Below are 25,919 nucleotides of genomic sequence, written 5' to 3'. Positions count from 1 at the left end.
AGCAGTTCAAAAACTTAGCAGTTTAAAAACATCGTCGTCGAAAATATCGTGGTAAAAAATAAAGTATCTACAAATCATCGCATGACGATAACATCGCAGACATGCTTTTTTCAGGCTTTAATAACTGTAAATGGACATTCCCATAATGATTTGTGAGCGCAAGATGTAAAGAAGGATAATTTTTATTTTCATATTTTTTATTAAATATTAAATTTTTGCTGAGAAAATAAGAAGAAAACTTAAGCATAGAAAATTAATACAACTTATAGCACTTAATAGAATTTTAAATCGATATAGTTAACTAACAAAGACCATTAATAAATAATTTTTTATAAAGATTTTACAGGTAATTTTTCATAAAAAGTATAATTATTAAGTTGCATTTAATTTTCTATGCTTAAGTTTCCTTCTTATTTTTTCAGCAAAAATTTATTAGTTAATAAAAAAATGTAAAAAAATGTGAAAATAAAAATTATCCTTCCTTACATCACTTGGGCTCACAAATCATTATGGGAATATCCATTTACAGTTATTAAAGCATGTCTGAAAAAAGCATGTCTGCGATGTTATCGTCATGCGATGATTTGTAGATACTTTATTTTTTACCACGATATTTTCGACGGCGATGTTTTTAAACTGCTAAGTTTTTGAACTGCTTTATTTTCGACGACGATGTTTTGTACCACGATGTTTTAGAACTGCGATGTTTTCTCTTTGCGATGTTTTCTCCCACGATGTTTTGTAGCACGACGTTTTCGCCTTGCGTTGTTTTCTCCGCGACGTTTTCGTCCGCGATGTTTTTGCCGCGATGTTTTCGGCTGTAACCTGACATTCAAGTAGCTCATATTACAAAGAAGATAAGTGAAAAATGCAAAGTCCGAAAGCCATATTGTATTTTCTAACATTTCGCATTCCGTAGAACACTGTTTCTCGTGGAAGAACGATACAATGTCGTCTTTTCTTTCAGCTCCCAAACTCGCTCGAAAACATCCTGCGCTAAACCATCTTACTTTCGTGTACATCAGATTGGACGAATTGAAGAAAATCTCGAAATTGCCTGTGAGTAAGCCCACGAGATCGAATAGTATTTAGAAACTTTACGACTACATCAAGCACCGGTTTCATATTCAAAGCAGATTTACACAGAGCATCTTTATGTACAATACAATGTAGAAAAACAGCATTGTTCCTAGCATAGTTTTGATTAAAGAGTTCAAGACATCCAGATTTTTTTCCTGTCTTATTTGGTGCTCCATCGGTTGCAATATTACACATATTTGTTACAGGCACTTTCAAAGGTAAAAGCCCTTTCTGAAATTCAGGAAAAATATCACATCCCGTTGTAGTTCCCTTTAAAGAACGCATGCACGCCAGTTCCTCGGTAATTTCAAAGAAAGTTCTCATTAACATCTCTTATAAATAATACTAACTGAGCAGTATCATTTATATCAGTGCTTTCATTCATAGCTATGGAGCAAAATTTAAACTGGCCAATCTTTAATTGTGGAGTCAAATTTTTATCGATGTCTTCCATTAGTCACCGTTTTTCGAGTTAAGCTTACAGTCTCAAGAGTATTTTTATTGTCTATTACAAATTTGGAGCATGGATTATTTAATGAACTCACCATCACTGAGAGCTTTGTTATTTTTAGCAATATTGTACGTTACAATGTAACTTGCATGTGTAGCTGCTTCTTGGATACTGTTTACTTTCTTGAAAAAATTTTGTCGGCCTGAAAAAATTTTTTACAAAGACTTTCTGCATTTTGTTTTCTTTCATATTCGGACATTACTTCGTAAATGGAATTCTTATGCTTAGATGTGAAATGACGGGAAATGTTATATTCTTTAAAGACTGCTACAACTTCATTGCAGATGATACACACTGGTTTATCTTTTATAACTCTAAAACAATATTTCCAGGTCCATTCATCATTAAAAGCACGGCACTATGAATCAACTTTACGGTAGCCATTTTGGGGTTGAAATATTTTACGAATAACCCAAACAAGCACTAGCTAAGCTATAATTTTAATAATTTCACCACTATTCAAAATGATGCTATATGTCCGCAATCTTTCCATACGCAATCAAATACTATTAGAACTCACGCCAAAAGAAAAAGCCGCTGGCTGGAGCTTAAAATACCGTCTGCCACAATTCACCTATATTGGATTCCCATATGTCTGCTCCCCGAGAAAGAGATAACATTTGTTGGAGCCATCTACAGCTATAACTAACCAAGGAGGTTAGAATAGAAGGAGGGAAGGTTCAACTCAAACGGTGAAGCTTGGCGGTCATGTTCCTGTTATCACTCTGACTTGTGCAAGGAAGTCTGTAATTGCAATATTTTTTTCTGTTCTTTTTGAAGCATGTCAGCTTGTGTTGTATATGGATGCACAAACAGATTTTCGAAAAAGATTCCTGGGATTACTTTTCACGCGTAAGTATTGACTTTCTTTTTTTATGTAATTTGATAACTATGGTAAAAAATATCACAATGTCATGTTGTTTTCTTCCCAGATGTGAAAAAAAGGACTTAATAAGAATCAAAATATGTTAAATACATTTTAATGTTTCTGTTTGTAGCTGGTATCTTTGTTCCTTAACATACAATGATGTATGCTAGGATTTAAACTGCATAATTTGAACGTTTTAGGTAATTCGTTTGATAATTTTTATGAAAAGTAAGACACCAATTGTTATTATTTTTATGAATTGTAAAGGTGTTAAATAAAGTAATGCGTTTCTTTATGTATTAATTATTATTCATTTTAAAGTTTTTTGAACTGTTAAGAATATAATTTGTGCACTTGAACAAGATAAACTAATTTTTCTATTGTTAAAATTTTTTTGCATAAATTTACAAATTTGTGGGCAGGATAGCGATAAAAGTAAGTAAACTATTTACAAACTGAAACTGTGGAAAGATGTATCCAAAAATATAGGTATAGGTATATTTCTGTAATTCAAGGCAATTTCTTTGAGATTCATAAATATGAAACGCGCATAAACTGAAATCACTGAATTCACATAAATCTGTTTTATTTTATTAGTATTTATTTTCTTGTTATAAGGTTGTTGGTTGTGAAAAGAATCTATTTAAAACTTTCATTTAAAAAAATGCAACCTGTGACTATTTTTTAGGGGTTAAATATATTTTAAATGATTCTTTAATAAATTACAATATTGTGAATAAATCAGAAATATCACTTCTTAAAGGAAAAACTGTAAAGTACACCCAACAGGTTGCTAATAAAACCTAAACAAATTCTTGAAATATGCAGAAACATTATTTTTAAAGGCTTTAATGTTATGCACATGCTTTTAGATTTCGAACTATTTATTAATGATTTTCTGTACGTAGTAAATTGATATCATTTTTATAACTTTAAAACAAAAAACTAACAATAGCGAAGTATTTCATTATGAATTTTACATATTTTTAGTGGAAAACACATGCACGGAATAGCTTAAAAAACACGTACGTTTCGCTGCCGTAATGCAATGTTTTGAAGTTACAAACATGGACGTCGCTTGTTCGGTAGAGTTTCATTCCCTGATAGTGGAGGAAACTGCGAACCCTCCCTCCTTCTATTCTAACCTCCTTGTAACTAACAAAGAACTTTCGCTTTTAAAGCACTTTACTAATTGAAAGCTGTCTGTGCTTGCTATTTCCGTCTTTCGTAGAACAAAAATAGAGAAAGTAAAAAGATCATCAATCCTTTGAAAAAAAGGAAGAAAAAAAATATTTAAACAAAATAGAAAAGGAGATGGATATATAATATACAAATACATATATTTATTTTAATGTGCCTCGGACCGGCAAATTAAAATTGTATCCGCGGGCCGGATAGAACCTTCCAGCGGGCGAGAGTTGGCCCGCGGGCCGTAGTTTGCCCATCCCTGTCTTAGACAGTCTTTATCGCCTAAGGCCTCATATTCTTTCCACCCTTCTAATGCGATGTTTTTATGAAAAAATTATTATTTTGATATCAACAAGGCAGATATGATTAATAATATGAATAGTATTATCATTAATTTAAGTAATTGTATCGAATCATTGTATATTTATAGTGAATCATTGTTTTAATATTCGCATATAATCATTGTTTTGAATCATTGTATTTTAGAAATTGTATAGAATTAATATTTTTATAGTGTATTTATACTCTTAAGTGCAATTATTCATTTAACTGTATTAATATCCAATTTTAATATAATAACTGTATCTTTAGTAATAAGCTGTAATATAAAAGTTAACAATGACATTCAGAATAATTAGAGACTTATGTGAAATCTAAGCATTTTTATACTTCTCCACTATAAATTTTTAAATTGGCAATGTATGAAATAGAAGCATTTGTATGTTCTTCGGTTTTTGTATACTGAGTTTAAATGTTAAATTTTGCATTAGTAAATTCATGTTAACAATGTCGTCACTTACCAAGCACAACAGTATAATATAATCATTATGTATGATATACAGGGGTTGGACAAAAATATGGAAACACCTTTAAAAAAAACATGTTTCTTTGCTTAATATGGTGTAGGAAACCCGTTGGCATCCAAAACAGCTTGCAGTCTTCTCGGAATGGATAAATACAGTTCCTGTATGTTTGCCAAGGGAATATTATACCATTCTTCCTGCAAAACAGTGGCAAGTTCAGATAACGATGTTGGCGGTGGATAACGAGAACGCACTTTCCGTTCCAATGTAGAACACAAAGGTTCGATAATATTCAGGTCTGGTGACTGTGGTGGCCAGGGGAGATGGGACAACTCATCCTCGTACTCAGAAAACCAGTCCTGGACAATGTGAGCTGTGTGAACAGGGGCTTTGTCGTCTTGGAAGACACCATCACCATCGGGGAACAAAGTTTGTACCATGGGATGAAATTAATCGGCCAAAATGTTCACATAAGTCTTGGCAGTCATGTGCCCTGACACAGTTATCATGGGGCTAGCAGAGAACCACGATATGGCTGCCCAAACCATAACAGAACCCCCGCCATGTTTCACTTTTGGCAACAAGAAGTCTGTATTATAGGCTTGAGATGGCGTTCTCCAGACGTAAACTCGGCCAGAAGTGCGAAACAATGTGAAAGAAGACTCGTCAGACCATATTACTCGCTTCCACTGCTCTATAGTCCAGGCTTTATGACTTAAACATCACCTTTTCCTGTTACGGGCATTAGCATCACTGATGAGTGGCTTCTCAATTGCAACACGGCCAGCAATTCCCTGTTTATGAAGCTCCCTTCTAATTGTTTTGGTACTCACAGGGTTCGGTAACACAACATTCATTTCAGCAGTAACTTTTGCAGCTGTGGTCTTCTTATTTTTCGTCACAATTGCCCTTAATTATCGTCTGTCACGATCACTCAGGACACACTTTCGTCCGCGCTGTGATTTAGCAGATGATGTTTTTCCGCTTTTCAAATATGCGGAATAAATCTTCGATACAGTACCTCTTGAAACACTAAACACCTCGGCTACCTTGCTTACGGAAGCACCTACCATACGTGCTCCAACAATTTGCCCACGTTGGAAGTCTGTTAACTCTGACATAATGCAATGACAACCTCACATAACACTACTCCGACAACAACTGAACTGTTTAGCACATTTACGAAGTTGTATAGGTGGCGTCAGTAGTCAAAAACGCCAGCGCCACCTACATATTTCATTAAAATCAATCTTTCTTTTCAAAACATGCATGTGTTTCCATATTTTTGTCCATCCACTGTACCTTCTTTATGTATTGAATTGTAAACTTTTTATATAACTTGCTAAAATTTACTTGCTAGGCTATTGAATTGTAATCTTATGTGTCACTTGCTAAAGTTATGTTCATAACTCATAAGTACTGTGTTCACACAGATGTAACCATTTTTAATATCTATGTCTTATGTCTTGTAACACTAATCAATATGCCCTATGAGTGGATCTCGTGTAACCCTAACATGGGTCAACTTTAGATAAGGGTGGACGTAGCGCTAAACTAATTAACCATAATGGTAAAGAGGTGGCGTCCACGTCCTCCGTTACTAAACTAAACTAAACTATGGTTAGACCGGTCGTTAAATTCAAGTGTCTCTCTGGCGAAGAACTTCACATAGGCTTCGGGCGATGGCATAGCTAAATCCATTCCAAGAGAATTCTAACCTTCATGGCTAAATCCACCAAATCTGTAATCCTGACGCCAAGCATCTAGTGAAATGATCAGTGCCTTCTATTGACAAAAGGTAACACTTGCTTTTGTCAAATTTTGTTTAAAGGAGAACACATTTCAAAATGTCGTTCTTTGTTTTCACCAGTGAGTTCGTGAGGTACCTACCCGCCCAGCTTCCTTACTTTCTTCTGTCATTGTAAAGTACCTTGAAATAGTTGAAAAGTATACCTCTAGTGTCTAAGCTATCGTACAGACTTAGACTCTATAATTGACCGAGCCGTTGCGAAGAGCAATGTTGCCGGTTCCAGAATTAAAGCCCAAGGGCACCTGGCATAAAGAAATCCGGACGTGGATAAAATCTCAGATGAGAAAGCGGAGAAAAGGGGAAGAAGAGAAGTACCAAAAGGAGCAAGACAATCCAATCGGACAAGTTCGCAAAACGTGACGAGCTATCATCGCTTTCAAGAAGGACCCAAGACAATGCAAATCAATGACAACAATATGAGAAGATACACTACAGCAATAGTTCCAACGACAGATTCAAATACAATTAAACAACCTCAATCAGCAGTACAAAAACAACTATACACCACAATTTAAATACAACTATTCAACGCAATCTATTGTACAGGTTATCGTGGATCTTATTTGATTAAATCTTTTAATTAATTCGGTGTTGGTGGTGTATTTAATTATGGCAAAGCACACTAGGGCTATCTGCCTAAGGGTAGGGATGCCTTCGCGGAGGACTTTTTAAGGAAAACTGGCTCGTATACACGTAAACTGGCTCTGGAAGCGCCCGAATTTTGAATTTGTTTTATTATCTATTTCATTTTTCTAAAACTTTAACGAATTTTTGATTAACAAACTCCAGGATTTCAAAGCGAGCAATGGCAGCACTGTACCCCCCCCAAAAGAAAACTTTAAGGAAAACTGGCTCGTATGAGGAAAACCACGAAAACACCCATGCAGCCAGCCCGTTCGCGGGATTCGAACCTCGGACCGAACTACCAGTGTTCAGCGACTTTACCGCTCGGCCGCTGGTGGACCTTTAATTCATTTGAATCAATGGAGAAAGGACGATGTCTATGGATTCCATTGTGTAGCTTCAAATTTTTTAACCGAAATTTTGCAGACCAATGGCGAATGGATCTTCCATCAGTTTTAACTGATCGGGTTCCATGACTGTATGTTGGAAGCATTCAATGTTTAATAGTTGTGGAACAAAACAAGTACTACAGTTGCATCACCTACGTGTGATGATGTCACATGATGTATAAACTTTGCATACATTTCAACGTTTGCTGTTTTCTGCAGCTAAATCTCCGCGACGAACGTACAGGTCTGTTATAGAATACTCGCTTCTGATCCTCAGTCATAATTTGTTGCTGAAGTCTTTCTTCTTTTCTAGATTCTCTTAAAACAGACATCTGATAGAAACGGGACATCATTCAACAGCATTTACGTATGCAACAATACAACAGTACGTGATTTATATGGAATTATAGCATTCTCCCCAAACGTGCTGTTGCACATACATCTGACTAAATGGATGGTCCATGGTTCAAATTCTGAAGAGGGTGCAATTGATTATTTCTGTCTCCAACTCCGGAAATCCTAATATTGACTACCAACGATTCTGGACCTAAAAGGTAATGTATTATAACCCGACATTACTTGGATTTGATTGAGTTTCTCTTAAAAATACCTCTAAGAGGTATCTCCCTATAGACACATAGCCCTCGAGTTGCTTTACCCTAATGAACTACCCTACCCTAACCTAACCTAACCCATTCGGATTTGATAACTAACCTAACATTTGGATCTGATACTTATTCGACTGGATTTCGCGCCACTTCCCAGTCGCCCTTTAAATCGGGAAAAATGTAATAAACTATCGCAGCACTCTTTGCTTGATCTTAGCTGCAAATGCCTAGCGCATCGAACTAGTAATTGAAAGATCCGTAGCACGAAATTTCGTTAATTTTTCCAGTTTCCTGCACCAGGTAAGCCTAACACTACAAACTAGCAGGATTATTTACTCATGATTTAATCTTACAAATGATGCTTTATAATATGAAACTGACTGGTAAGTTGTATATATTAATAATAATAGTAATAAAAATATGAAAACTTTCAGATTTTATATTATGCCCAAAGGGGTGTTTTAACGTTTTCTGTGTTACCTTTAATTTATTAAATATCATGTTCTTCGCACTGAAATCATAAAATTCAATTCAACAGCAATATCACAAAATATTTAAAAAGAGCATATTTTTAGAATTTCCGACACAATTTCACGCGCTGGAGTGGTTTTATTTTTTTTTTTGGGGGGGGGGGTACAGTGCTGCCATTGCTCGCTTTGAAATCCTGGAGTTTGTTAATCAAAAATTCGTTAAAGTTTTAGAAAAATGAAATAGATAATAAAACAAATTCAAAATTCGGGCGCTTCCAGATGCCCATATTTGAGTGGAGGACCATATTATTCAAAATTCAATGTCTCTAGGTACCGTTACTTTATCACAATGCGAGAAACATACATGCATACATACATACATACATTCATGCAGATTCTTCATCATTTAATTTCTTTAAATATAATGCAGAACTCTAATGTTTAGTGGCCAAAATTTGAAAAGTGAAACGCCGTTTTATAGTGAACGAACGACACAAAATGCCAAAATGAAATTAATAGCCCTTCTGGGCTAGTAATATGCCTTTATTTATATATATAGTAATATGCCTTTATTTTATTATAGTAATATGCCTTATTTTCTTCTGGGCTAGTAAAAAATTTCCTAGAAATTTTTTATAAATAAAGGCATAAAAACACGAAATGCAATTTTTAACTAAGGGGTTTAGACTGATGCGAAAAAGAATGCCATACTTTGAAATCGAGTTCAGATTCATTTGATTATTAGCAAGTTATGAGTATTCTCTATTATAATATTTGGAACGATCACGAGATAGTTATTCTTTTTGGCTTATTATTTTAAATAGATATTTGAACAATTTAGTCGCATCGATATCTTTTGGTATATAATTTATAAATAGACAGCAAATAATAACTGTGCAGGAAAAGTCTGAAATTTTCTAGATTAAAAGCATAAATAATATTTTACCAGCTGTTACCGAAATACTTTAAGTGTTTTGAAGTAAGCGAGAGGACATTAATAATTTTTTTTTTTTTTTTTTTTTTAATTTCTACCATCCCATTCTCTATACAAACTGCCTGAAACTGCGTGCAAACTGACGATATCTCAAGATGGGAAGGCAAAGAAAAACAACATTTAAAGTGTTCCATTTAATAAAAATCTGACTGCATTCAGCCTGGCAAGGATGAGTTTATTATCATTTTCAAAGAATTCATAAAATTAACTATTGATTATCAACGTAAGCTCTAGGGGAGAAAGAAAGTCGTCTGTTTCTCTCCATAATTCACTTCATAAAAAATTCGCGAGTACTCACAGTTCCAACAGTTTTGTTCTCTAAAATATTCTACAAGAACTAGTTTTATAATTTCCGTTGTTTGATAAAAGGCGGGAAGGGGGGATTAAGGGGACTCATACACCTTAAACCCCTCCTGATCTTCGAATATGTGACTGTTGCAAGAATTGAGATATTTTATTTATTTTAAAAGCAATTATTTCCAACATTTTACAGATGACTACATAATATAGCTGCTTTCGGAACTAGTAACCAGAAAGTTTGTGTAGCCACAAATATTTTTGTAATTTAATCCGCTTTGTGACAAAAGTTTTCGTCATGTTTCAACTTTGCGCGCATGATATTTTAAAAATGGCTAATGGTACATACTTGAAATTAGATGGAATTCTTTATACGGGCACTATCTTCTAACTGAACCAAAAATCTGATGAATATTTTCATATTAAAAAAATTTATGCACGAAAACATTATAGATTTTTTTAATAAAATACATTTTATGATCTCAACTACAAATAAAATAAAAATTTAACATGAAATTCTTAGAATTTTTGGTTCACAGTAGTTTCCAAATGATATAACAGCTACATATTAAATATGGAATTAAATTATGCGACAAAATGTTTTCCTCTGTGCGAGCAAGGTGGAAACAGGACGAAAAATTTTGTCGCAAAGCGGATTAAATTATAAAAATATTTGTGGCAACACAAAATTTCTGATTACTATTTCAGAATGCAGCTATATTATGTAGTCAGCTGTAAAAAGTTGAAAGTAATTGCTTTTTAAATAAATAAGTTAACTCTATTCTTGCAACAGTCGCATATTCGAAGATTTTATGGGTTTTAAGGTGTACTTAACTAAGGATAAGCAAATTAGCTGGATCTGTAGTCTACAGTGTCATAAAAGCTACTGGTATTTTTTGTTTTTGAAAATTCAGCTTTGGCCAAAATTATTAGGCGCCCCGATATATGTCAGTCAACTTTAAAAGTGGTAGATATATACATAAATGTTTATGTGTAACGAAAAATAATCATGAACTTATTTTCAAAGTCGTTATTACTATTTGTAAAAAAGTAAAAGCAGAGTTAGAAACTCAACGTTTAATTAGTTTTTATCGTTTTCTTCAAAACACAATTCAAAACACAATTCAACACAATTCTTTATTACTTCCTTGTAAGAAGTAAAGAAAGTACTGTACTCGCGAAAATTTTTGGGTGTTATATTTCAAGGAAAATATCCACTTTGACCGCTATCGAATGCAATTTAGCGATGTTTTTGCGTGACATCTGTACGTAAGGACAGAATAAAGGACTGTTTTTCCCCAAGTGAATTCTAAAACTAATTTAAAATGGATTCAGAAGAAATTTTTTATCGTGGCGTCTGTAAGTACGTACGTTTGTATATATGTCGCATAATTCAAAAATGAGTAGCCTCAGAAAGTTGAAATTTTGTATATAGCAATGGTAAAACATGCAGTTGTGCACCTCCCTTTTCGATTGCAATCGGCTGCACCACAAGTATATATATAATATATATATACATTCCTTCAGTATTTTTTTTTAAATTCTTATATGTTGGTAAAACGTGCAATTTTTGCTTTAAAAATGATTGAATTATGTTGTTCTTATCTTCTGGTTAAGGTTTTTAGTTAATCTGCATGTAGTAGTTGTAGAATTATCAACAATTTAAAAGTTGTTGAAGTGCGGCTCAGCCTAATTTTTTTACCATAGCAGCTATAATTGTTTTACACATGAAACTTAATAGTGAATTAAGTCAGTTTCTGTACCTTTAGTGTCTTTTTGCCGAGTAGACCAAAAGTAAACTTTCAGTTTTGCGCACCGAAACACCTGCCTTCTTGCCGGATAGCTGGCCGAATTGCTTGGTTTTGCGTAGAAACTCTAATTTTAAATGCAATTCTTTTTTTAAATTAACTTGGTGTTTTACGTTTTTAAATTTTTATAAAGATATTTTGAGATTTTATGTATTCTTGCCTTGTCGCGAAGTGAGAACTGAATCTATTGAATGAGAAATATATCTCTAATGAAATTCGAGGAAATAACTTTTAAATGAAATGCAGGAAAAACTGCGTATAATTTGATATTCCGTACAAGGAAGTCATGTGGTGTACACATCAGATTTTTAAATATGCTAAACTACTTTGTTTTAGCAGAGTTCTTATTATTGTGTTGTGGTAGTTGAGATGATAATTTTGAGAACATGAGTAATTCTTACAGAAAATACCAAAGTGTACAAAACTTAATTTTCAGCACTGGTATCAAATCTTGCTTATCTCAAGTTGAGATTGCTGGAAATCTTCATGGGCTCATGGTGTGCTGAACAATATAAATATTGGTCTAAAATTATTGAGCACATTCCATGTTTTTTTTTTTTGGGGGGGGGGAACCAAATGAGGTGCATACATGCTTATTATTATTATTTTTTTTTTCTTGGAAAGACAATTTAAAAAGTTTTACACTGTAGAGTCATTAGGTTATTTTTAAAGCTGCAGTGATGAAAAATGAGCAACGCCTTTGCCGGGAATCGAATCACGGACCTCTGGAAGTACGCGCCCAGCGTGCAGACCACTACACTACGAAGGCATGCTAAGAAGGGGTGGGGAGAAATGCCTTATATACCCCATTTTAAAGGGCGACTGGGGTTTTAGGGGACCCAGTCGCCAAATCCTGGGTGTGGAGAATCATCATCCACCACCGTTTTAGTTCGGGCGCCACTGTAGAGTCATTAGGTTATTGTTAAAGCAGGAGTGATGAAAAATGAGCAACGTCCTCGCTGGAAATACGCGCCCAGCATGCAGACCACTACACTACGAATGCATGCTAAGAAGGCTGGAGAAATACCTTAAAACAGAACAAAATTTAAAACATTAAATAGCTTTTACATGCGGTCTGTTGTTTTCATACAATAATTTATTAATATTTGAATTTAAAATATTGTTACGAATTTGGTATTTAAATAGCTAATATTAGTTGAATTGTAAATTAAAGGGTTTTATTTCCCGCGCAGTGCAGCGCGTGACGAATATTAAAAGAAAGCTAAGCCGGAAAATTGAAAATACAAGAGCACGTGCATTTAACATTAAATAAATAAATATATCTTTTTGATTTCGAGAAAGTTCCAGAAAGTTCTCGCGCGCGGTTTAAAAATCTTATAAAAAGGAGGAAAACCTCTCAATTCAGTTAGTCAGTGATTTTAGTTAGCTTGTTGTTGTTTTAAGAGTTTTGTTTAGAAAACTGCTCTTGTTGATTGTAGCGAATTCGCGGATTAGCTTTCTTTTAGCTGTTTTGAATTAACTTTTTGTTGAACCTTTGAGTAGTTGATAGATAACTACTGTGAGATATTGTAATACTGAAAGAATATCTGAGGGAATTTAAGCAATTTTATTGTGATAATAATAAAATTTTGTCCATTTTTCATCGGACTTGTGCATTCAATTCAAACGAACCCGTACGCACGCAAAAATTTTTGGTGTCAGAAGTGGGATTTTGAATGCCAATTACAAGAGCGATGAAAGAACAATTCAGGCGAATGATGACTGCATTTACTGCTTTCCAAGAAAAGATGGAAGGGGCCGTCAACTCCGTTAAGGAAGAAATGAAATTGGCCAGGAATCCGTTAAGGAAGAAATGCAAGCGGGACAAGAAGAAATGAAAGAAAATATGGAAGCTACTCAGGAAAAAATGGAAGAATCCGTTAGAAGAGAGATGAAATCTGTTAAAAAGGAAATGAAAGTAGGTCAAGAGGAATTGAAGAGAGAAATTACTTGCATAATAGAAAAAAAAAGTTCGAAGCTATGGAAGGAAGAATAGATTCAGTGAAGACAAAGTTGGAGAAATTCAAGAAAGAGTTTCTGCGGTAGAGCAACAAATTGAACAAAGAGTTTCTGCCGTCCAACAACAAATTGAGGAAAGGGTTTCTGCTGCTGTTTCCAAAGAAAGTGACACTTTAAAGAAGATCATAGCGACAAAAGGAAGCAATTTTGAGGGTTTTAAATTCTTACCTATGCCTGCTCGTCCCTCTCTGAAACTATCTACATATGATGGGAAGACCTCCTGGCAAGTGTATAGGACACAATTTTCTATCGTTTCGGATGCGAATGGATGGGATTCCCAAACTAAGGCTTGTCATCTCGCCGCTTCGCTGAGAGCAGACGCAGCAGATATCCTGCAGACGCTTCCAGAAAACCAAAGCCTTGACTTCGAAGCTCTATCCGGCGCATTGGAGCTGCGCTTCGGCGAGAAATGTTTAAAAGACTACAGCAGGCTTCAATTAAAATCCCGTCAACAGAAGCCCACCGAATCACTCCAGGAACTCGCCACAGATGTTGAAAGGCTGTCCCACCTCACCTTTATGGAGTGCACGAGAGAAACGAGGGAAATCCTGTCCCTGCAGTACTTTATTGATGGCATCCGGGATCCCGAAATACAGAAGATTCTACGAATGGCGGATGTTAAAGATTTGAAAAGCGCTTTAGTGTACGCCATGAAATTCGAGGCAGCCCAGCAAGACACTCGTCGAGACCGCTACCCAGTCAGAGCTGCTCAAGTCCAGGAGCCAAGGGATCAAGTCACCGCTCGTCTAGACGATTTACCTAGACAACTGAAAGCCTTGAGATGGAATATTGGTGATGATAAACCGACCGTTAAGTGCTGGAACTACGGTGCTGAAGGACACATACGACGAAACTGCAGAATACCCCAGGGTACAGATGTTAAGAGCGCTCCTAACAAACAGCAGGGAAACTAATTAGTGGCCATCTCGCGGGCGGAGGTTGCCAGATAAAGAAAAGCCCCAGTTTAAAGCGCTTCAGATTTCTCCAGTGTGAGGCGGCAGTAATGGACTTTTCATAATAGGACATATTAATAGAGTTCCCTGCAATATGACGATAGATACAGGAGCCAACGTTACCATCATCCGAAAAGATTTGGCTCAACAACTGGGAAACAAATTTATCCGGACGCCGCTCTGTGTTACCCTCCAGAGTGTGTCCGGTGAGAAGATCGACATCAACGGAAAAGTAAATGTTAACATCACGTTTGGAAGTGCCGCTTACCATCACACGGCATATGTAGCAGACATCACTGATTCTTGCATACTCGGATTGGACTTTCTAAGGAAATGCAGTTTTTCCTTGGACTTTAAAAATAACGAATTGCATTCTACATCTGAGGACATAGCGTTATTTGGAGTTAATGATGAAGAAGTTAAATCTATCCACAAAATTATAGCTCAAGATGATAAAACAATACTCGCAAGAACCGAGTTTTTGCTTCCTGGATCCATAGCCCAAAATAGAAATTTCCGCTACGGCATCATAGAATATCCCAATAGCTGTAATAGCCCGAAAGGAGTACTAGTAGCCTCAACACTCATCGACCTATCCAAAATGGTTATTCCGGTGAGAGTCGCCAATGTAACTGAAAAGTCGAGAGTTGTTAAGAAAGGTGAAGTGGTTGCTGCATGTACTCCAGTAACCAGCGTTGAAAGAAAGAGTAACATCCAAGAACCCGTGTCTTCAGAAAGCATTACATCGGAGTTATTGCAGAATGCACAATTAAACGATAAAGAGAGGAATGCTGCCGATAGCGTCATTAAAGATCTTCAAGTTGTTTTCTCCCGCTCGTCTTCTGACGTGGGTCGAACTAGTTTGACACAACATAGAATTGATACCGGCGATCACCCCCCCGATCAAGCAACATCCAAGACGTCTACCATTTGCTAAACAGGAAGAGGTACAAACACTTTTAAAGGATATGGAAGAAGGCGATGTCATCGAGCCTTCAGCAAGTCCATAGACATCTCCCATCGTCCTAGTCAGAAAGAAAGACGGCTCAACAAGATTTTGCGTCGACTATCGCCGGTTGAATGAGTTTACGAAGAAAGACAGTTAGCCTCTTCCTAGAATCGACGACATTCTAGACACTCTTTCTGGAAGCAAGTGGTTCTCAACACCTGATTTAAAGAGTGGGTATTGGCAGGTAGAAATACAGCCTGAAGACCGAGAAAAGACGGTATTTACTACGGGACAAGGGCTTTGGCAATTCAAGGTGATGCCGTTTGGATTGTGTAATGCGCCGGCAACATTCGAACGTCTTATGGAGACTATTTTGAAAGGCCTTTCTTACGAAGCCTGCCTGATATACCTGGACGACATCATCATCGTCGGAAAGAGTTTTGGAGAACATTTAGAAAATCTTAGGAAGGTGCTTCAGAAACCGAAAGAAGCCAATCTGAAGCTGAGTCCCGCTAAATGCAAATTGTTCCGAAAGGAAGTGACTTACCTGGGACATGTCATCTCTGCAGAAGGTGTACGCACGGATCCTGAAAAGGTATCAGCGGTTAAATCCTGGAAAGGTTCCGAAAATATCCATCAGCTGAGAAGCTTCCTAGGGCTTTGCACCTACTATAGGAGATTCGTGAAGGACTTGTCTTCCATCGCAAGACCCCTTCACAAGCTGACAGAGAGCAAGCAAAAGTTCTTGTGGACAAAAGAATGCGAGGATGTATTTAACGACTTAAGGAAGCTTTAACATCTGCTCCAATCCTGACGTATCCTCAGCTCGACAGACCATTTATTGTCGACACGAACGCGAGCAATGAAAGTGTCGTAGCGGTTTTGTCCCAAGAAATAGACGGCCAAGAACGTGTATTGGCGTACTGGAGCAAGTGCCTGTTTAAACCGGAGAGGAATTACTGTGTCACCAGGAAGGAGTTGCTCGCCATAGTCAAAGCCGTAGAACATTTCCATCATTATCTATACGTCAGAAAATTCCTCCTCCGCACGGACTATGCCTCATTGGCCTGGCTTTAAAATTTCAAGAATCCTGAGGGTCAAATAGCCAGGTGGATACAGAGACTCCAAGAATATGACATCACTATCCGTCATCGCAAGGGATCATCACACGGGAACGCCGACGCCCTGTCTAGACGACCTTGCCCAGAAAGCTGCCGATATTGTTCCAGGGTGGAAGCGAATTACGAGCTGCTGACTCCGGTCGCAAGACAAATTATAACATCAACATCGGCTGACCGAGACCCGTGGAGTGATGATGAAGTCAGGAAAGACCACCTGGAAGACCGCGACATTAAACCCATAATCGATTTAATGGAGTCATCAAACAGAAAACCTACCTGGCAGGACATTTCTCTCTGTAGTCCTACAACAAAACAATACTGGGCACTTCACATTCGAAACGGCGTCTTATACCGAAATTCGAACCGGATGATGGGAAGACGTTCGGATGGCAACTGATACTTCCAACATCCCGGATTCCTGATGTCCTTAAAGAACTACATAACAGCCCTACAGGAGGTCACTTTGGAATTATGAAGACCTTACAGAGAGTTCGTGATCGCTTTTACTGGAATAATGAAAAGGATGACGTGCAAAAGGGGTGCCGATGTTGCGATGCCTGTGCAGGTCTGAAAGGACCGAGGAAACGCAGCCGAGGCAAGCTGCAAAGTTACAACGTAGGTGCGCCGTTTGAACGTATCGCCATTGGCATCTTGGAACCTCTGCCACGAACTGCTGATGGCAATAAATACATACTCGTTGTCATTGATTGCTTCACCAAGTGGCATGAAGCGTATCCTATTCCTGATCAAGAGGCTGTTCCAGTAGCTGAGGTGATGATACAGCACTGGATTTCCAGGTTCGGAGTGCCTCTTCAGTTACATTCCGATCAGGGAAGTAATTTTACCTCGGTAGTAATCAAAGAACTATGCAAACTACTCGGCATTGACAAAACTCAAACGACGCCATTACATCCCCAGTCGGACGGCATGGTAGAGAGGTTCAATCGAACCGTCCTTAATAACCTGTCATTAGTGGTTTCCAGAAACCAGCAGGACTGGGACAAGAAATTATCGCTGTTTTTACTGGCTTACCGCAGTGCTGTTCACGAGACTACCGGCTATTCCCCATCACATATGCTCTTAGGTCGTGATCTTCATCTGCCTTGTGATCTATTGTTTGGTCGCCCTCCGGATGCTCCTTCATCGTCTGAGGAATATATTCAAGATCTCCAGGCCCGGTTTGAAGTGATGCACAACTTTGCACGAGAGCGAGTGAACTTGGCGACGGAGAAGATGAAGACCCGATATGACACAAGAGCTACTGAATATCAATTCCACGAAGGAGACAAGGTGTGGTTGTGGAATCCGACTCGACGGAAAGGACTTTGTCCGAAATTACAGTCACTTTGGGTTGGTCCGTACACGGTCCGAAACAGGCTGAATGACGTCGTGGTTCGGATCTGTAAGTCTTCGAACTGTAAGCCTAAAGTCGTTCATTACGACAGGTTAGCTCATTACTATGGCCATAGTACATAGTGTAAATAATTGTAAATAGTGTAAGACCATGGTCCCTTTTTGTTTCTAAATGTGTATTTAGTATTTGTTTCCATTTATTGTTCATGTGTTTTTGTTTTGTTATTGTAATGTAATGTTTATTATTGCATTTATGCCACAGTTGTAAGTTTGGCTTCCTGTCCAGGGATTGTACTGCCCGGGACGTGCAGTCTTTGGGAAGGGAGCAGTGTTACGAATTTGGTATTTAAATAGCTAATGTTAGTTGAATTGTAAATTAAATGGTTTTATTTCCTGCGCAGTGCAGCGCTTGACGAATATTAAAAGAAAGCTAAGCTGGAAAATTAAAAATACAAGAGCACGTGCATTTAACATTAAATAAATAAATATCTCTTTTTGATTTCGAGAAAGTTTCAGAAAGTTCTCGCGCGCGATTTAAAAATCTTATAAAAAGGAGGAAAACCTCTCAATTCGGTTAAAGTAGCAGAGGCTACTAAATGCCGCCTAACCATTCACTCGATTTCGATTTCAATTCAGTTAGTCAGTGATTTTAGTTAGCTTGTTGTTGTTTTAAGAGTTTTGTTTAGAAAACTGCTCTTGTTGATTGTAGCGAATTCGCGGATTAGCTTTCTTTTAGCTGTTTTGAATTAAATTTTTGTTGAACTTTTGAGTAGTTGAAAGATAACTACTGTGAGATATTGTAATACTGAAAGAATATCTGAGGGAATTCAAGCATTTTTATTGTGATAATAATAAAATTTTGTCTATTTTTCATCGGACTTGTGCATTCAATTCAAACGAAACCGTACGCACGCAACAATATGTTTCTGCAATTAAATTTTGTTTTCTAGTTTATAAGAATATAAATTTTGCAGGGGGAAAAGAATCTTTAGATCTTAGTGTATATCTCGCTGTAGAAAGTTTTATCTTTAATAATGTCATTGTCGGGGGTGGCGGAAAAATTTAGCACATACGTCGGATGGCAAAAACCTACTGTACCCCATAGTTGAACTTATTCAGCTAAAAAAAAAAAAAAAAAAAAAAAAAAAGAAAAGAAAAGAAAAGAATTACCATATTTTCTCGCTTGCTTTTTAGCTGCAGGTTCTGAAAATTTCAAAAAAATTCGCGTAATTATCCCTTTCCTCAGTTCATTCAGAGAACATGTTCTCCGAAATCACATGAACAAAAAATAATGATCAGATCTGCCAACGTAGCATTTAATTATTCACTCTCAAGAGTACAACAATCCACCTGTTGAAAACCATCGTTTAAGAATCGTTTTAATTAGCCTAAATTAAAATTTTAACGTAATTTCAGAAATTTAACAACTTTAATTGCTTTATAATTTTATAAAATTTTAAGTTTGACAAATTTAATTCAAACATTTGACTTATTTTAATATGCGTTTACATATTTGAATAATAGAATTATTGAGCAATTTGAAGCACTCAAACTGTATTTTATTGTTGTATATATATATTTTTACATAACTTTACCCAAAATAACGTCTCAGTCATCTTCTACAGGGCCTTCTCACTGCCTTATGTCCCTCCCCCCACCGGGGAAAAAATTATATAAAGGCCACTTTATTTTCAGCCGAGCGTTTGAAGGGGATAAATCGAACAATATTAAATATCCAATTCTATTTGCAGGAAAGAACATAAACAACAATGGACTTCCACTCCTCTTGAGCAAACACTGACGTCACGAAAATTGCTCCACGTGTCAGGTCACTGTCGTTGGCTGGCATCAATACTCTACCACTGCGCCCTCTGTATATTACTTTTATGTTCGATCCACGAAATAATTTAGTCACGTTTCCTGGTATTGATCAGCTTTCATATGTGAGGAAAGTGGGTTACCGATTAGAAAATATAAGTCACCGGGGTATTAAAAATGGTGCTTTATCGGTAACTGTCCCTAAATGCCTTATAGAATGCTATAAAAAATGCAGTGTTAAACTTATTTTGCGACCCAATTTTTTGTAAAACTAGGTCAGAAATCTCCTATAGAATTTAGTAAAATTTTAAATGTAGCTCTTATAGAGTTATGTGTAGTGACTCTACGCAGGTTATATGTAGATATTTTATGCAAATCCATGCAGAGATTCTTTAAAAATTTGTTCAGTTCCCGGAGGTTTCACTTAAAGAATCTTATATAATGCGTATATAATCAACTAATAGAGTTCTGCTGAAAATGTCAGATCCAGTTTGTGGAAAACTGAATAGTAATTCTAAAGAATTCTGAACAAGTTTCTTAGCTTTAATTTTCTGTAAAATATTATTATAGAAGTTTTTGAATATTTGTTGCTGTTGATACTGTTGCTGTCTGACCAAATAGTCAGACCGAACCCACAAAATTTCTAGTGACAAGGAGCGCAAAATTACGCCTGCCGTTGGCAACAGCCTTGAGCACCTTACAGATGACAGCGCGATTTAGCTCAGTTTCTCCTCCAATTTAGATGGAGAGCACCCCGGGGGGGGACAGGCCAGAGGGTCTCCCACCCCCTCTTCTCTACCACCAACCTCTCGAGAGGACTTTCGTTTCGCCGCATATTTAGAGTGCCTCCATGCCGCACCGCCACTATACATCTACAAACATTCATGCCTTCGGGATTCGAATCCAGGCCCTTCGGCCCGGCAGTCAACGACGCTAACCACTATACCAGTTGGGCGGCTTTAAATATTTAAAAGTATTCTAAAAATAACAAAATTTTTTTTTTGGAATATAAAAGAATGAACCAGTTTTCAATTTGAATCGAATTTTTTAACTTAAACTTTGAAATGATCTGTGACATCGAGGGAGGGGGTGGGAGAATAAAAAATTTCAGAACACATGTGATTGTTTTCTAATAAAAAATTTCGGTAACATTTCAAAAAAATATTTGAACAAAATTAAATGCGTTTAAAATAATATTTAAGTTTAATTAAAAGTGATTTTTTTTTTTTTTTTTGCCAGGGAGACATATCTATACAGTAAACAGAAACATTTATTTCAGGAATTAAAACTTTATGATTAACATCATAAATTTTTAATCTTTAAACTAATTCTAAGTTTTAAATATACTGTATGCTTTTACAAGACTGAATTTTTGTATTATATAAGAAATACGATACAAAATTTGCAAAAAATGTTACATAAATTCAGAAGCTAAAAAACGTTAAGTTAGAGAGGAAAAGGATATTTTCATTCAAAAATGATTCAACGCTTACGAATAAAAAGTGTGGCTTTCTTATCCCTCATTTACTGCAAAAAAACTAAAAATGTTCTTTGAAAGCTTTCAGATTACTACAGAATAGAATTCTATGAAAGCTTTATAAAATTTCTATATGATTTTGCAAAGCAACATTTTCTACACTTTTGTTCTTTGAAAGCTTTGTAAAATTTTTAGAATTTTATTGAGAAATATTTCCGCAGAGATTCTCTAAAGCTGTATCAGCGTTTATAAAAATATTGATTGGTTGGTTTATTTGATTATGAGAAAGCACTCAAGGGTTATCTTCCTAAGGGGAGGGATGCCTTCGTGGAGGATTTTCTAACGGAAACTGGCTGGTATACGCGTTACACATGGGCAAAAACCACGAAAACGCCTATGCAGCTACCCTGTTCGCGGGGATCAAACCTCAGATCGAAGTACCAGTTTTCAGAGAATTTACCGTTCGGCTGCTGGTTGGCCCCTCTTAAGGAGCATAAATTAAATAAATAGTTCGTTATCGAAATAATTTATTCTGAATTTAGATATCAGTTTTAATTGAGTTTCGGTCAATCGCTGCATAAGTACCTTTACTTTTATTATGCTTTTGTGTATAAAGGAAAGTTATGTGTTCCGAAATAATTACACGATAAACACTAAAATGACACAGAATTTACAAACTTCTGGGGGGGGGAATTCAAGTCAAACTTTGCATTAAAATCCTAAAATTTGTGTAGAGTGATTGCAACTGAACTGAAGATATTTTCCTAATTACCATAATTCTAGGAATTAAAATTAAAATTTTTTTATTCTCTATGCAAGATTCCGTTTTACTGTTATTCGAGGAAATTTAGACTTCTCGGAATAGAATAGAATAGAAATTTCTGAAATAGAAAGTTGGAGCTATTTCAAGGAACAAGCAGTAGTACGAATATAAAAATGTTGCTAATTCAAATGAAAAAAAAAAAAAAAAATAATAATCTGAAAGGTTTCAGATTTTAAATTACGCCCAAAGGGACTTTTTTTAACATTTTGTATGCTACCTTTATTTATTAAATATCATGTTCTTCGCACTAAAACCATAAAATTCAGTTCAAGAGCAATATCGCAAAATAATTTTAAATTGAGCAATTTTTAGAATTTCCGATACACAGTCTCGCGTACTGGGGATATTTTTTTTTCGTACAGTGTTGCCATTGGTCGCTTTGAAATCGTTGAATTTCAGAAGTCAAACAACAAAAATCAGCGTTACATTTACAAATTTTTCACAGGACTATTTTCGATGGTTTTACCGAACCACCATCCTCAGCTGCAAAACCGCAAATGAACAAGATAGGAAATAATGATTAGATAAGATAAGAAAGCCTGCACAAGAATAAGCAAGTGGCGCCATCTGTTGGTGAAACCAGAACTAAAACATAATTTCTTTAAAGGCCTGCGGCCTTAACATAATTTCTTTAAGGCTTTAAAGGTCGGAGTGTTATTGTGTCTCAATCGTTGAATTTGTTAATCAAAAATTCATTGAAGTATTACAAAATCTGAAATCAATCATAAAACAAATTTCAAATTCAAATTAGGGCTTTCACATGCCCATATTCTATGGAAGATAACGTTATTCAAATTTTGATGGCTGTAGGTAGCGTAGTTTTACACATACGTACATACATTTATGCAAATTCTTCATTATTTAATTTCTTTAAATATAAGACAGGGCAATAATACATGGCTGCAACGATTTGAAAAGTGATACAGCCTTTTGAAGTTTTCAACGCAAAATGCCAAAACGAAATTAATAGTCCTTCAGGGCAAACTGCCCCTCTGGACTAAAAATTCATACAAATTTACTATACTTCCTTCATTTTTCTTCATATTTATATATATTCTATATATATTCCTTCATATTTCTGTACCGTAAAAAAGAAGCTGGTTAATTTGCTCTGAATTGCCTTATTGTCTCTTTATTGTTCTTCAGAGAAGATTCATGGCCCGAAAAACATCGTCATATGCACACCTGGCTTCGAAAAAATTTTTCTGTGTACTCAAAAGCAGTACCTTTTTAGCTAAATGACTCTTGCCGGTTGATTTCGGAATAACAAAAGAACTTTTTCAATAAAGGATTAGTTGAGGCGGAGTGGTAGAAATCAACAGAAATTTTACGAATCACAAAAATATTACTCGTTATGATCGATCGGGGTTTGCTCGTTAAACTCGAGTTATGCTTCCATAGATTTAACATTATAGCGACCGAGTATTTCCCATTTCCTCGTTAAATCCGGGTTCTCGTTTAATCAGCTGTCGTTATAAATTATAAATATGGACTGCGTAAATAATTCCTCCTTCTCCTGAACAGCACTTGTCTGCCTAAACTGTCAGTCAGGGTATACAGAATACAAGTCTGAAAAGAATTCTGAATGTTTTCTGTTTGATCAGAAATAAGCTGTTCCGTTGGAAACTGAATCGGATCCCATCCCAAAGCTTAACGAGGGTCTTGAACTTGACTATGATTTTGCAGACTTTTCAGATATGCTTGCCAGATTATTCCAGATGATAATTTCGTCAGCCCATCTGCTTGTGACTCATGTGTTCACAGACCATTATTTCATAGCCTAGCTATGATGGGTTGGCTTGTATTTAATCACCTTGTAAGGTATTTCTCCCACCTTCCTAGCGTGCCTTCGTGGTGTAGTGGTTCTGCACGCTAGGCCGGTATTCCATAGGTCCGTGGTTCGATTCCCGGCGAAGGCGTTGCTAATTTTTCATCTCTTCTGGCTCCAAACATTACCTAATGTCTCTACAACCTGACAGCCCATTATAGTTTTCTATTCCATAGACTTCTGGATCATGGATTCTCAACCGGTGGTACGTAAGAGAAAAATAGGTGGTACACAAAGTATTTTTAACTGTTAAATCTCGTGAAGAAAAAGAGCAATTGATAGACATTTCCTATGATCGAACTCTAACTGAAGATTTCAAAAATAACACACTTGTTAACTTTTGGCTGAACCGAAAGAAAAATTTAAAGGCATTTCAAAAAGCTATTAAATATTTATAGCCTTTTTGCACAATCTATTTGTGTGAACAGAGATTTTCTTCCGTGTTATATCTGGGCCCACCAGCGGCCGAGCGGTAGAGACGCTGAACACTGGTAGTTTGGTCCGAGGTTCGAATCTCGCGAACGGGCTGGCTGCATGGGCGTTTTCGTGTTTTTCCCCATGTGTAACGTGTATATGAGCCAGTTTCCCTTAGAAAGTCGTCCACGAAGACATCCCTTCCTTTAGGCAGATAGCCGTCGTGCGCTTTGCCATAATTAAATAATCCAATCCATGTTATATTTGAAAAACAAATACAGAAGAACAAAATTAGAAGTGAATCCTATTTACGGTTAAAACTAAAAGCAATAACAGCAGAGAGACATAAAGAAATTGATCTGTCTAAATTTCACACTAAATTTTAGAATTAAATTATTATAACTTAAATTTTGATCGTAAAAATGGCAATCAATTTTTAGTCTAATATTTTTTATGTGTTCAAATTTAATACAAATAGCCAATAGGTTGTGTAAATGGCAAAATATTTTTAAAAAATATTTTTATTGAGAAACTGAAAAATAATTATTGCAAAATGTACTAGTGGTACTAAAGTTTTTCAATTTTTGTTGAGACGGTACGCGTTAGTCAAAAGGTTGAGAACCGCTGTTCTAGATAATTCATCTTGTATAATTCTGTTTTTAGAAATTTTATGTCTTTGAAATATATGTACAATTCTACAACGTATGATTTTCTGTTTTGCTCCAGGCATGGTATGATTCTTGTCTTTCGTTGTTTTGCATCTGATTCGTTTCAGTTCAGGGTGACAGCATTCTGCCGTCCTTAGTAGTAATCCACGGTCCTCAGCCGGCGGAAGTGACGTCACAGGAAAGGGGCGTGGTCAGTATCCAGAGGGGCCCGGAACTGGAAGTGACGACACCAGCGCCATCTTGTATCACGTGATGTCATGCCAAACACGTGGCTCCAGAGCTCGTTGCCACAAAAAATAAAAACTTTGAAAACATAAAATCGTTGCCACAGAATAAAAACGAAATTTTGGTGATGTAATTCCATCACGTGATACAAGATGGCGCTGGTGTCTTCACTTCCGGTTTCAGGCCCCTCTGGATACTGGCCACGCCCCTTTTCTGTGACGTCACTTCCGCCGGCTGAGGACCGTGGGTTACTACTGTCCTTTTACCTCTTCGTCTTGTGTTTTATCTCCTTGTCTGACTTCACCTGCTAACGGAGGAAAAAATCATATGCCCTCAGGGAGAGTTCACATGATATTCTAGTCGTTATTATTATCATACGGCCCACCAGTCGCTGAACACTGGTAGTTCAGTCCGAGGTTCGAATCCCGCGAACGGGCTAACTGCAAGGGGTTTTCGTGGTTTTCCACATATGGGGAATACGAGCCAGTTTCTCTTAGAAAGTCCTCCACGAAGGCATCCCTTCCCTTCGGCAGATTGACCTCGAGGCTTGTCAAGTAATGACATAAACCAAAATTATTGTCATAGTCCTAAAGCGTAAAAGCCAATAACTCCGTCGCCACTTGTGGAAAAGGGTTTAAGCCGTAGCCATTCAAGTTAAAATTGAACATGCATGAACGCGGAGCTGACTGAGCGAAATCATCGACCTAATGTCAATTCATGTTTGCTTTACTATGACTGGTCGGTTCTTGTACAGGTTGGTTTAAAAATCAGCTTGTATGGTGAGTTCAGAAGAGGGCTTTGCGAGGTACAAGTTGCACCAG

General features: G+C 36.5%; 1 protein-coding gene across 10 annotated transcripts in view; it reads left to right on the top strand.

Annotated features, from left to right (window-relative positions):
- Positions 1 to 25,919, top strand: part of LOC118185367 (uncharacterized) — a 295,900-nt gene that overhangs the window by 186,397 nt on the left and 83,584 nt on the right. For 2 of the 10 annotated variants that reach the window (XR_015042304.1, XR_015042303.1), the window contains one exon: positions 7,587 to 7,827. The exons of the other annotated variants lie outside the window; for them this stretch is intronic. The gene's annotated coding sequence lies outside the window, so the exon portion shown is untranslated. The remainder of the gene's footprint in view (positions 1 to 7,586; positions 7,828 to 25,919) is intronic. 10 annotated transcript variants of the gene reach the window in all.

The sequence above is a fragment of the Stegodyphus dumicola genome, chromosome 7 (genome assembly GCF_044657685.1).
Source record: "Stegodyphus dumicola isolate Sdum_Otavi_A_Nest chromosome 7, ASM4465768v1".
NCBI lineage: Eukaryota > Metazoa > Arthropoda > Arachnida > Araneae > Eresidae > Stegodyphus > Stegodyphus dumicola.
This window is presented reverse-complemented; position numbering and strand designations above follow the sequence as displayed.